The 11835-nt window shown below is 41.8% G+C and overlaps 1 long non-coding RNA gene across 1 annotated transcript; it reads right to left on the bottom strand.

The window, feature by feature from the left end:
* Positions 1 to 1438: 1438 nt before the first annotated feature.
* LOC308660088 lies at positions 1439 to 6450 on the bottom strand. The gene is made up of 2 exons (XR_014024670.1): positions 6356 to 6450; positions 1439 to 1980 (listed from the first exon to the last, which is right to left on the bottom strand). It is a non-coding gene; the product is annotated as an uncharacterized lncRNA (long non-coding RNA).
* Positions 6451 to 11835: the final 5385 nt, after the last annotated feature.

Raw genomic sequence — 11835 nt, 5'->3', positions numbered from 1 at the left:
CACTCATCTTTTAAACTAACATGTTATACAAACCCAATTCATATGGTTAGTTTATGGTTCAAATATGTTACGTAAACACAAAAAAATGTGCCAAAGAAACCATAGTTAAATTAACAGTATTTTCCTAAAAGCTACAAAGGAGGACCTTTGCACAGCTTCGTCTTGTGCACCAGTTGCACCCATTTCTAGATTTGGGGGCTCTGTTCAGTCACTCATTCCCTAATCACCATCCAGTTGGATTACTGTAATGTGCTGTACATAGGGCTACCCTTGAAGAGTACAGTATCCAGAAGCTTCAGCTGGGGCAGAATGCAGTGGCGCAGGGAGTTATGTGTGCCTCTAGCACAGCATGTTACTTCTCTGCTCCACAAGATGAATTAGTTGCCAGTTTGCATCCCAGGACCAATTCAAGGTGCTGGTTTTGACCTTTAAAGCCCTTCATGGCCTGGGGCCAGGTTATTTGAGAGACAGCCTCTTCCCTATTATATCTGCCCCTCAAATCAGATCTGGCAGAAGAGGCATGCTGCGGGTCCCATCTCAGGGAACACCACCACACCAGAAGTCAGCATGCCTCGATGCTTGTTATGGATGGCTCGTCTGAGTTTTTGTAACGTTTCACAGTAGACATCTGAATCGATGGTCGAACCACGCTCTGTGAACTTCATGCCATCTTCACATTTGGTGGGATTTTCTATGGCGCCACTTCCAGTGTGGTGTTGGTTCACGATAATGCTCACCCGCACACTGCTAGACGCACCCAAGAACTTTTGAAGCAGTTCAGTTGGGATGTTTTTGATCAACCCCTCCCCATAGCCCACTAAGGAATTTCAAACCTTGTAAGATGTTATGACAAGTGACTCAATTTGAATGGTGATTATGTCAAAAAGTAATGTAATGTTGTAGTTTTCTAATGTGTATAATAAAAGTTCAGTGTCTGTGAGTGTCTGTCATTGATAACCAAATGGAGGTTTATTTCCGAATTGCCTTTGTATCAGCACCTTCTCCACCTGAGCCAAGGCCCTAACGAGACAGAGCCACGACTATGTGCAGAGCTGTGGTCACACGTAAGCAAACATGAGCAGTACAGCTCATGTTTAGATTCCTCAGTGAACATATGACAGTTAGGCAGAAAAAGAGGCAAACGCTTTACTGGAACACTTTCAGATGTTAACATTACTGTATGTAGTCCCAGAAAAGTAAACCTTTCTGAAATCAATCATATATTCTGGAAGGAGGTTCTCATTAGATTCCCAGGTAGAACAAAGGTGGAGGCATGTAAGCTAGGTAGTCATTCTGCAGAGTGATGATGAAGGAAAACGTCCACCTTAAGAAATAGCTCCATCCCCTCCCCTCCTTTCTCCCAATCAAACAAGTAAAAACAAGCATTTACCTGAAAGAGTTTTCCTTGTTCTGGCAGCTCCACAAAAATCACAGCCTAATCATTTATTTATTTATTTAGTTGCATTTGTATACCGCCCTTTCCCTGAGGACTCAGGGCAGTTTACAGGGAATTAAAAATCGAAAACATACAAAAGTTAAAACCAATTAAAAAGCATTAAATTCACCCTGTACACTAAAAACCCCAGTTAAAATTTTCTCCTCAGCCTGGGCCCGAGAGCTCAAAGAGCCAGGTCTTCAGGCCCCGGCGGAATGATCGGAGGTCGGGAGCAGTCCTCAGCTCCACCGGCAGCTGGTTCCAGAGGGCAGGCGCTCCCACTGAGAAGGCCCTATCCCTGGGTGTCACCCGCCGGCAATCTCTCACCGGCGGAACCCTGAGCAGACCCTCCCTGTGGGAGCGCACTGGGCGAAGGGCGTTTGATGCCGGCAGCAGGTGTTCCCTCAAATAACCCGGACCCAGGCCATGTAGGGCTTTATAGGTAATAACCAGCACCTTTCAGTGGGAGCAGTTCCTTCATTTTTCGGTCCCACAGCCATCTCAGTGTGGGCCTAATTCCAGCACTGCCAACACATATCTGCTGTCTACAAGGTAAACCACATGTTAAACATTAAAACCTGAGCTCGTGTTTTTTTCCTAAAAAAGTATTTGGAACAGCCTCTTAGCGCTAGACCCTAAGTAGACTTAAGATGGTGCTATCTAAAGTAATTACATATTTTTCCATTTACTCCTGCTTCTGTTCCCCTCCTTTTCTTCAGCTTTCCTTGCATCTATTTTTAGACTGCAAGCCTCTTGAATAAGGACCTATCAAGCCTGTTATTTGTAAAGCACAGCATACAGATAAAGAGCAAAGTACATTGATGGTGCTTGAACTCCATACCTTGGTGCCTCTACAGCTGCGCCTTACCACCTCTATTTCTTTGAAATAGAACAACCCTGATCTTCACTTATATTAATTGCCATTTTGGAAAACCAATTAACACAAAACAATATTATAATGCCTGCAAGGAATGAGTTCCTTGCAGCTAAAGGTAAAGGTAAAGGTTCCCCCGCACATGCATGCTAGTCGTTTCTGACTCTAGGGGCCGGTGCTCATCTCCATTTCAAAGCCGAAGAGCCAGCGCTTGTCCGAGGACGTCTCCGTGGTCATGTGGCCGGCATGACTAGACGCCAAAGGCGCACGGAACGCTGTTACCTTCCCACCGTAGTGGTCCCTATTTTTCTACTTGCATTTTTACGTGCTTTCGAACTGCTAGGTTGGCAGAAGCTGTGACGAGTAACAGGCGCTCACTCTGTTACGCGGCACTCGGGATTCGACCCGCCAAACTGCCAACCTTCTGATCGACAAGCTCAGCGTCCTAACCCACTGAGCCACCGCGTCCCTTCCTTGCAGCTACCAGGAGCGAAAATTATTAACTATAAGGTATATTTCTCACCAATAATGTAAATACACAACTTATAGAATAAAACCATAGTTCTTGACTGAGTCTCTAAAATGAATGTGCACAATATATGATGCTGGAAAATCTATGAACATGGCTTGACAGAAAATCACTGCTCTCACCTGGAAATCTTAAAAGCTGTAGTTGAAGGTCAAAGTAATACCTACAGTAGCATTTTTTAGCTTGAAAGTTATTGCTGAAGAGTATTAACATTTCCCTTCCTGATCTATTGTAAGTCATGCTTACCTATCCAATGTGTGTTCCTCATATTGCAAACATGTATTTTGTTTTTGCTCTAAGACCATCGAAAAAGAGAGCAAGAAGAGAGAAATTAAATGTAAAAGTACGGTAGCTCTGCTTCTCATTATTTTTTTCAAATTTTCCCAAATTACCTTTAAACATGTTAGACTGGCTATTAAATATTCTGGCCAACTACATTATAGCCTAGCATGTTTTTCAGGCTCAACAAGTATGATTTGTTCACGGTCCAATGAGTGTGTAAAGTTTTGCACTAAAAAAAGAAAGAATTCAAAATCACATGTAATGGGCACACAGGCTCAAAGAAACTTTTTCATACTTACCAAACAAACAAGTATTACATCATGGTATTTCCCATAGTCATTATTTTTGTCTCTCTATATGTCTCTCTCTTTGTGTGTTTCTTTGAAGTAGAAGAAAGATGCGAACAAATAGGCTTCCAAAGTTTGCAGTTGCTTCCAAAGTTGCTACTTAGACACATCTTCCATGCACAGCATATGAACACCTAGCATTAGTTGCCTATTAAGCTTTTCATTAAACTGGTAGCTTCTCAATCCAGTACCTTATTAATCTTTTTTCCAGGTAGTGCTCATTATAAAATTAGCAAAGACATATTTTTGAATTAGTCTTCCAACATGAGTGTTAGCTCCAATGACTCATTTGAAAATACTATAAGTAGGACAAAAGGAATCTTAGGCACTTCACCATAAATAGTAATTTTAAACGAGGTTACAAAAAATATCCTGTCTCATTTCAGCAGCAAAGAAAGACACCTGTGTACATGTTCAGATTTAAAAATAAAAAGGCACAAGACTCCAGCCAGAGGGACTGGGATGTCCATTTTGATCATTCAAGGAAGGCCAGTTATGTTTCATACTATATCTCAGCAATCACAACTGACAGATACTTGGTTAAATTTCTACTATCTGACTAAGCTTGTAGGGAAAATATATTTTTATTTTTTTTCTAAGACATCCACTCAGTTTCTGGGAAGGATGAATTTCCTTTAAATTTCTTGTCTGGGAAACTTACATACTGACTTCCCATTAGATGTTGAAATAAATCAGTCTGCTCATACCTTTCAAGGTAAAGCATCTTAGGGATCAAGATCAATTCCTGTTATTTTCTTGGCAACTACATGGAAGTGGCTTGCCACTGCCTGGTTCCAGGATATTTTTTTCAATTTCTCAATCTGTTTGATAGTTTATTTCCTGCTCTCTCCTCTATATATTTAACAGGGTCTACATTTCTTGGGCAGGAACGCGGTGGCTCAGTGGGTTAGGACGCTGAGCTTGTCGATCAGATGGTCGGCAGTTTGGCGGGTCGAATCCCGAGTGCCGCGTAACAGAGTGAGCGCCGGTTACTCGTCCCATCTTCTGCCAACCTAGCAGTTCGAAAGCACGTAAAAATGCAAGTAGAAAAATAGGGACCACTACGGTGGGAAGGTAACAGTGTTCCGTGCGCCTTTGGCGTCTAGTCATGCCGGCCACATGACCACGGAGACGTCCTCGGACAAGCGCTGGCTCTTCGGCTTTGAAACGGAGATGAGCACCGGCCCCTAGAGTCGGAAACGACTAGCATGCATGTGCGGGGGAACCTTTACCTTTACCTTTACCTTTCTTGACTTCTTTCAAATCAGCCAAAGCCACTTAAGTGAGGATACATGCCATGACAAAGGAATATTATATCTTTCAATGTAATATAAGAGTGGGCAAACTTGCTGACCCACAGATGGCATGCTTTGTTCCCCCTGACTTCAAAAGCCTTCTGGAACACACATTGGCTGAGCTACTGCCAATAGCAATCTTGGTATCTATGGGGTCAAGAGGGAAAAACAGAAAAAAAAGCCAATAGAAAGGGAGAGAAAAGGATGAGGCTGTTCCTTGGGTAACAACCCTACTCCTTTATTTTTCGAACAGTTATATAGATTTTTAATAGAAAAATTGTCCCAACTAAGGCCAGCTCAAAATGCAGAAAGCACACACAAATGCGACACTGTAAGGAGTGTGGAATCCATGGTCCTCAGGAGGCTGGATGTTAGGGTTGTGCAAAACAATACAAGTTCACAATACATTCTTTTGAGTTTGAAATACTTCTGGAACAGTCAGAAATCGAAATGACTCTTTTGAACTGTTTTCGGTTATATTTCTAGCCATGGATAATTTGGAGTGGTCAGAAGTTAGTGGAGCATTTTGTGGCAGCTTGGGTTACATCAATGAGTCATCTTTCCATACAAGCATTGGCTCCTTTTAGACGACAAATTTAGAGTACTTTACTGAACACATGCAGACTAAATTCTTTTCAAGAATGAAAAGAAACTTCTGGAATTACTCAAAGCACTTAAAAGGCCAGGCTTGTGTGATTAGATATTTTGGATAATCAGACTCTACTAATAAAAATAAGATGACATTTTAAAAACAGATTGGTTTTTGATAAGTAAAGCCTAGATTCAGAGCCAGACTTTTATATTTTCACAAACATACCATACAAGCCTTCCGAAAATAAGGAGACACACCCTTCTATATTTCACGGCTCACACTACAATATATAGCATTTCTGAAAAGTGCCTAAATATAAACAAAGATTGAAAGAAATTCAGCTGCTAAGGTTTAAATAGCAGTTGTTTTTATATAAATGTAAGTGGACATCTTTAAGAATCAACTCAAGGCACTTATAAAAGTTTCAATAGCTCAAAACATTTATTCATTTATTTTTTTAAAAACCAAGGCACGTCCAATGATTGAATCACTTGACTTGGACGAAGGATTGGCAATTGGTATCAGTTCAGATCTTTTAAATTACAACTCCTAGAATTCCTTTCCACTGACTATGAGGTCTGGTTTGGCGGGAGCTGAAGCCAGAACAAACGGATAGCAACAAATTGTCTATCACTACTCTACTTCATGGAGGATATATGCAGGGGTCTTCAAACTTGGCCCTTTTATGACTTGTGGACTTCAACTCCCAGAATTCCTCAGCCAGGCACACTGGCTGAGGGATTCTGGGAGTTGAAGTCCACAAGTCATAAAAGGGCAAGTTTGAAGACCCCTGGAAATATGAATGAAATATAGTAAATAGCTATCAATACCGTATTTGAAAACTACATCAGCTGTGCCAGAAGCAGCAGCATAGACAGCTTTGACCATGTCTCTGACCATGTCAAGATTGTCACTGAAGCATCCTTTTCAGCCCAACAAAGGTGGCTCTGAAGCCACATGTACATTACCCCCAAGTATGCTAAATTATAAAGTATACATACCAACTCCGTTGTTTCTGTTTTGTCCCTCATGTCCCATATCTTTTCATTTTGAAATGAGGGCTTCTTGTCTGCAATTGTTATGCATGCCTTTACCCTTGAAAAAGGAGAATTTACTGTTGACCAAACTTGCATGGTATTATCTGTGGAAGTGGAGGTGGTTGTTTTATTTGTTGTATAAGATAAGTGAAAAATTTGACCAGTGACATCCAAAAATTAAGCTACCTAAACTAATTAAATTATACAGTTGTTATCCTATGGCACATTGAGGATGAAAACCACACATTTTTCAGTGATGACAAGAAATCAAATTACATATTCCCAGAAATCCTCTAACAGTTTTTGCACTTTTTTTACTATATACACTTATATAACCACATACTAATATGGGGGCTCTGCTTGGAATCTTTTCAGTGCCCAGTATACGTAAACTAGTACTGGCAGGCATGGAACAAACCCTTGTGTTCAAGAGTGGTTCACACAGGGGGGTGAAAAAAGCCCCTTAGGATTTCAGTTTATTTAAATAAAAATGCAGATTGCAATATTAGAAAACTAAGAATAAAAGATAAAAGAAGTTGATTTCTTACCGTATGCTCCTCTATAGCAGGGCTTTTCAACCATTGGCACCTGGCAGGTGGTACGCGACCATCCTAGAAAAGTGGTAGCAGGGGAGGGGAATGAGCTGAACCGGTGGCAGCACCGCACAAGCCTGAGCGAGAGACGGCTGGAGCTGCAGGGCTGTCAGGGCTCAGCAGAAGCGCCAGGATCAGTGTCAGGCTCCAGCTGGAGCTCAGCGCTGATCCTGGCGCTTCTGCTGAGCCCAGAAGAAGCGCCGATCAGCTGGAATGTTGCAGCATCTCCAGGGTCTTGTGATTTACATTCAGATGCTGGGCAACTGATTCATATTATGACGGTCACAGTGCCCCAGGGTCATGTGAAGTGACCAAAACCTGCTGCAACCACCCAGCAAGGGGGGGGGGAAATAAAAACCAAACACCCCCCCCACCCATCCCCACTGCCAATCCTCAACAGAAATACTCACAATGAAAACCTCGGACAGGAAGAAGAGCGCCGCCAGGCAGGCAGGCAGGTGTCTTGCTCGGCTGTGGCTTCGGGGGCACTTTTTTCAGTGCCATTGTAACTTCGAACAGTCACTAAGCGAATTGTTGTAAGTCGAGGACTACCTGTAGTTCATCACTTTTTTCCTCTTTTTCTGGTCATCAAGTTTTTGGCACCTTGCTAAGGTGACTGGTGGTACTCGGATGTTGCCATATCCTAAAAGTGGTACAATGGGTGAAAAGGTTGAAAAGCCCTGCTGTATAGAAGAGAGAAGTATCCTGAATCTGGGTCAGTCTGCCATCTAGTGGTACAGCTAGCATACAAAGTCTTAACTAAAAAAAGTTACACAATGCCCCTCAGTAAGAATTGTTATTTTATGCTTTAGCAATGCCTAAACTCTGTCAGTTTCTATAGCATTTGTTTTAATTGTTACTTGGTACATCAGTTGGCATAGGCTTTTTGTATAACTCATGACCTCTAAATAATAGCAGGAAATCATTACTTGTGCAGACCCCGGCATGACTTCAGCAGCCTTGATTCCTAATTTCTTTACATGATTTGATATAATGAAAGGAAAACCACCATGTCCCAATATTTAACTATGTGGGTGGCTCAACGTAAATTACCCCATTGCCAGGGACATATAACTACATAAGCTGCCATCAAAAAGACTTTTCAGCAAACAGATTTTAAAAAGTAACATGAAGCAATCCCCTATTGTGGCACAATTAGGAATCTCGATTCATTGTTTTCCTTAAATCCAAGAACAGGGTAAACCTCAGCTAAGGAATGAAATTAAGATGTGCCTATGTGCAGGCTACTTATGACCCAGATTTGGAGTTTCAATGATTGCCCTCCGCAATTACATGATCAAAGAAATACAATTGGAGCTAGTTTACTTCCAGTTTTCAGCAAAACCATGCCCATTATGGACCATTGGTTTGCTCAATGGCTGCAGCATTCACTTAATGACTACCTCCCCCCCAAAAAAAATCCTAAAATTGAGTTGATCATATAATTTACATGATTTACAATGCTGATGGGCAGCCTCCATTATGTTCATAAGTCAAGGACTACCCATATAATGCTCAAAAATTTAACTTTAAATGTTAATTATTTAAACAGTATTCATTTCATCCTTCAGAGTATACAACAAAGAACTAAGAAGAAATGAGGTACCAGCTAGTTTTCAACTTACAACCAGTAACTTAACAACCATTTGGAGTTAGGACAGACTCAAAAAAACCAGTCCTCGAAGTTAAGGCTGCTGTATCACCCCTGCATTTTAGGGGCTTGTCAACTGGCACTCATTTTCAACCAGGTGCAGAATCCTGCAGTCATGTCACCTTTTGTTATTTTTTTGCCATTTTTTGGCAAAAAAAAAACAAATTAGACAAGCTGGATTCAGACTTACGAATCACTTGATATCTCACTTAATGACCACTGAAAAAATTGTTGTAAAATTGAGTCTGGTTACATGGTGATTCAACTTACAACTGCAATGATTTACAACCAAAGTTCCAACTAGAACTGAATAAAGAGGAAAATGGCCAGATGACGCCTATTATGTATGCATTGCCTTTTTGGAAGGTGTAAAGGAGGAGAACCCATTGACTGTTTATATTGAACACTCTTCCTAGTGCATTCTCCAAATGTAATAGGAATTAAATCCAGAACTTTAAAATTTGTATTTCATGTAAGTTATGTGTATTTGTGTATCAATCTATCTTACTAGCAGAGGTTAGGTGACAAGAAGGAATAATACATACAGTATATAGGATGCAACAAATTCATAAAAAGGGAATTATAAGCTACAGAGAGCACACAGATAGAAAAAAAATAGGCTTGGATACTGTCTTGCCATTTGAGAATACCTCCCAATATAAGAAAGCTAAAGTTCAGCCCTCGTTTTTGCTTTTTCCAAATATGCCTAAGTTGCACTCGCTTGCAACCACAGCAATGAAATAATCTCTTAGCAAACTTGCATAAGAACAAATTGCACAAGGCTCAAACTTCCATGAAAGATACAAGGTTCTACAATTTCTGTTCCCCTCCCGTTTGTCCCAGAAGCCTGTATGTGCTCTCAGTTATGAAGCAAAATTTATCTGGGTCTTCACTCTGTTCTGCTGGAATGCTATTTGCCTATCTTTAAGTCAAGAGAAAACTGCACAAGCATGACATTTCTTGCTTCCCTCACTGATTCCTATCTCTACTATCTGTTTGGAGACACTTAAGTTATCTAACTGCTCTCCAACGTAACAGGTGACAAAGCCCAACAGATTTTATACACTTTGAGGCTGACTTGGATGGTGTAAGAAAAGGGGGGGGAAATACTATTTTACTACTGATATAAGGATAACTTAAGGCTGACTCAGTCATAAGCTGGGAACAAGAAGTCACCAGGATTTTACTCTGCTAGTCATTGCCGATATAGGGGTTGGTGTTCCATCTCCATTTCAAGGCCATTGAGCCACCACTGTCCGAAGACATTTTCGTGGTCATGTGGCTAGCATGACACCACAGAGGGCTGTTAGTTTCCCACAGAAGTGGTACCTATTTATTTGCATGCATTTAGGTTGGCAGGAGTTGGGGTGAGGACAGGAGCCTTACCAACTGGCGTGCATGATGGTTGCAAAATCCCAGTCACGTGATCACCTTTTGTGACCTTCTGACAAGCAAAGTCAACAGGGAAGCCAGATTCTCTTAACAACCATGCTACTAACTTAACAAGTGCAGTGATTTACTTAACAACTGTGGCAAGAAAGGACGTAAAATGGGGCAAAACTCTCTCAATGTCTTTCTTGCTTAGACACGGAAATTTTGGGCTCAGTTGTGATCATAAGTCGAGAACTATCTGTATATTCAAAATACATGACTTTATCAAATTCATTTGATCACTGAATTCACCCAGACCTTTGGAGAGGATCATTGACCCTCCTTTCTTCTTTTCTATTCCCCTCTGGATTTACTTTCTTTGCCATTGTTGTTCTTTTGTTTTATACTATTGTTGTGTTTTTGTATACCTCTGTTTTGAAATGTTGTTCAATAACTGTAAATCACCCAGAGTTGCTGGGGGCTGGGTTGCATATATATTTAATAAATTATTATTATTCATAGGTAACTATACCAAGAGCAATTTCATAGACTAAGGTACCTACCAGAGGTTCTCTCTCAAGGCACAAAGGTCCAGACTCAAATTACCCTACTTTGGCTACTTTAAAGACCCAGCTTTCTGGAAAAGGGCTTAATGCTGGGAAAGGTGGAAGGAGAGACGACTGTCAGTAGCAAGGTGGAAGGACTCTTTACGGTGAGGATGAGTGCACCATAGAAAGACTTGAAGAAAGAAGTCAGGGAAAGATCATCATGAAAAAAAATCTATCTCTGGTCGCTAGAAATCGAAAACTACTTGATGGCACATAAAACGCTGCTACCAAGCCCACCTTTTCCAAGAACAGCTGCAGGAGGGGGGGGGGCATGAACCATAACTGGGGCAGCAAAATCCTTATCCTTACACAAGAAGCAAGAAAACCAGAAGCTTCCTTAGGAGTCCGGGAGCAAACTGCGTTACAGCCGATTATTTATTTTATTTTAATTTTAATTCCATTTATATCCCGCCCTTCTCCGAAGACTCAGGGCGGCTTACAAGCTTAGCAGTAGCCTTCATTCTATGTATATGCCTGCTTATTAGGGCTTTCACACACACCCCAAGCGGCATTATTACAAAGTCAGCTTAATTGCCCCCAACAATCTGGGTCCTCATTTTACCTACCTCGGAAGGATGGAAGGCTGAGTCAACCTTGAGCCTGGTGGGACTCGAACCTGCACTAATTGCAGGCAGCTGGTGTTACTTAAGGAGGCATTAGCCCACTGCTCCACCAAGGCTCTTAAGAAAACTAAACACATACACCCCGCCCAAAGGCTTTATCCCGAGCATAATGCAGAGATCCCCAACCTTGGCTACTTTATGACTTGTGGACTTCATAAGTCATAAAGTAGCCAAGGTTGGGGACCTCTGTAATAGAGCATCTCATTCTGACGATGTCGCCCCACGGTTTCATATGAATAATAGACAAAGAGACTGAAACTCTTGGGGGGGGAGTGGGGGTTTGTCGAGATTGCCTTACGTTACGTCGGTTACGAGCCCAGAAGCACACAACGCGTAAGAAATTCTAGAGCAGACGGGAGAAAAAGGGGGCAGGTCCATTAATAACCCCATCGTGCAGAAGGCTCTGTTTCTCACGTCCACGTGACCTATCCGCACGCCTCGGCAAACGTCCTCTGCGTTAAAACCTTTCCGACACACCCCTACCCGCCAAATCAAAATGCGCCCGCTTTGCTTTTCTTTCCGCTCATGCGCGGTGTATGTGGCTTGAGTGTAGTCTCCTTCGTTCCCGGCATTCCCGTCTCACGCTGCCGCTCTCTCC

This window comes from Vipera berus (genome assembly GCF_964194415.1).
Source record: "Vipera berus genome assembly, chromosome: 1".
NCBI lineage: Eukaryota > Metazoa > Chordata > Lepidosauria > Squamata > Viperidae > Vipera > Vipera berus.
Note: the sequence above shows the minus strand (reverse complement) of the source record. Positions and strands in the feature narration are given on the sequence as shown.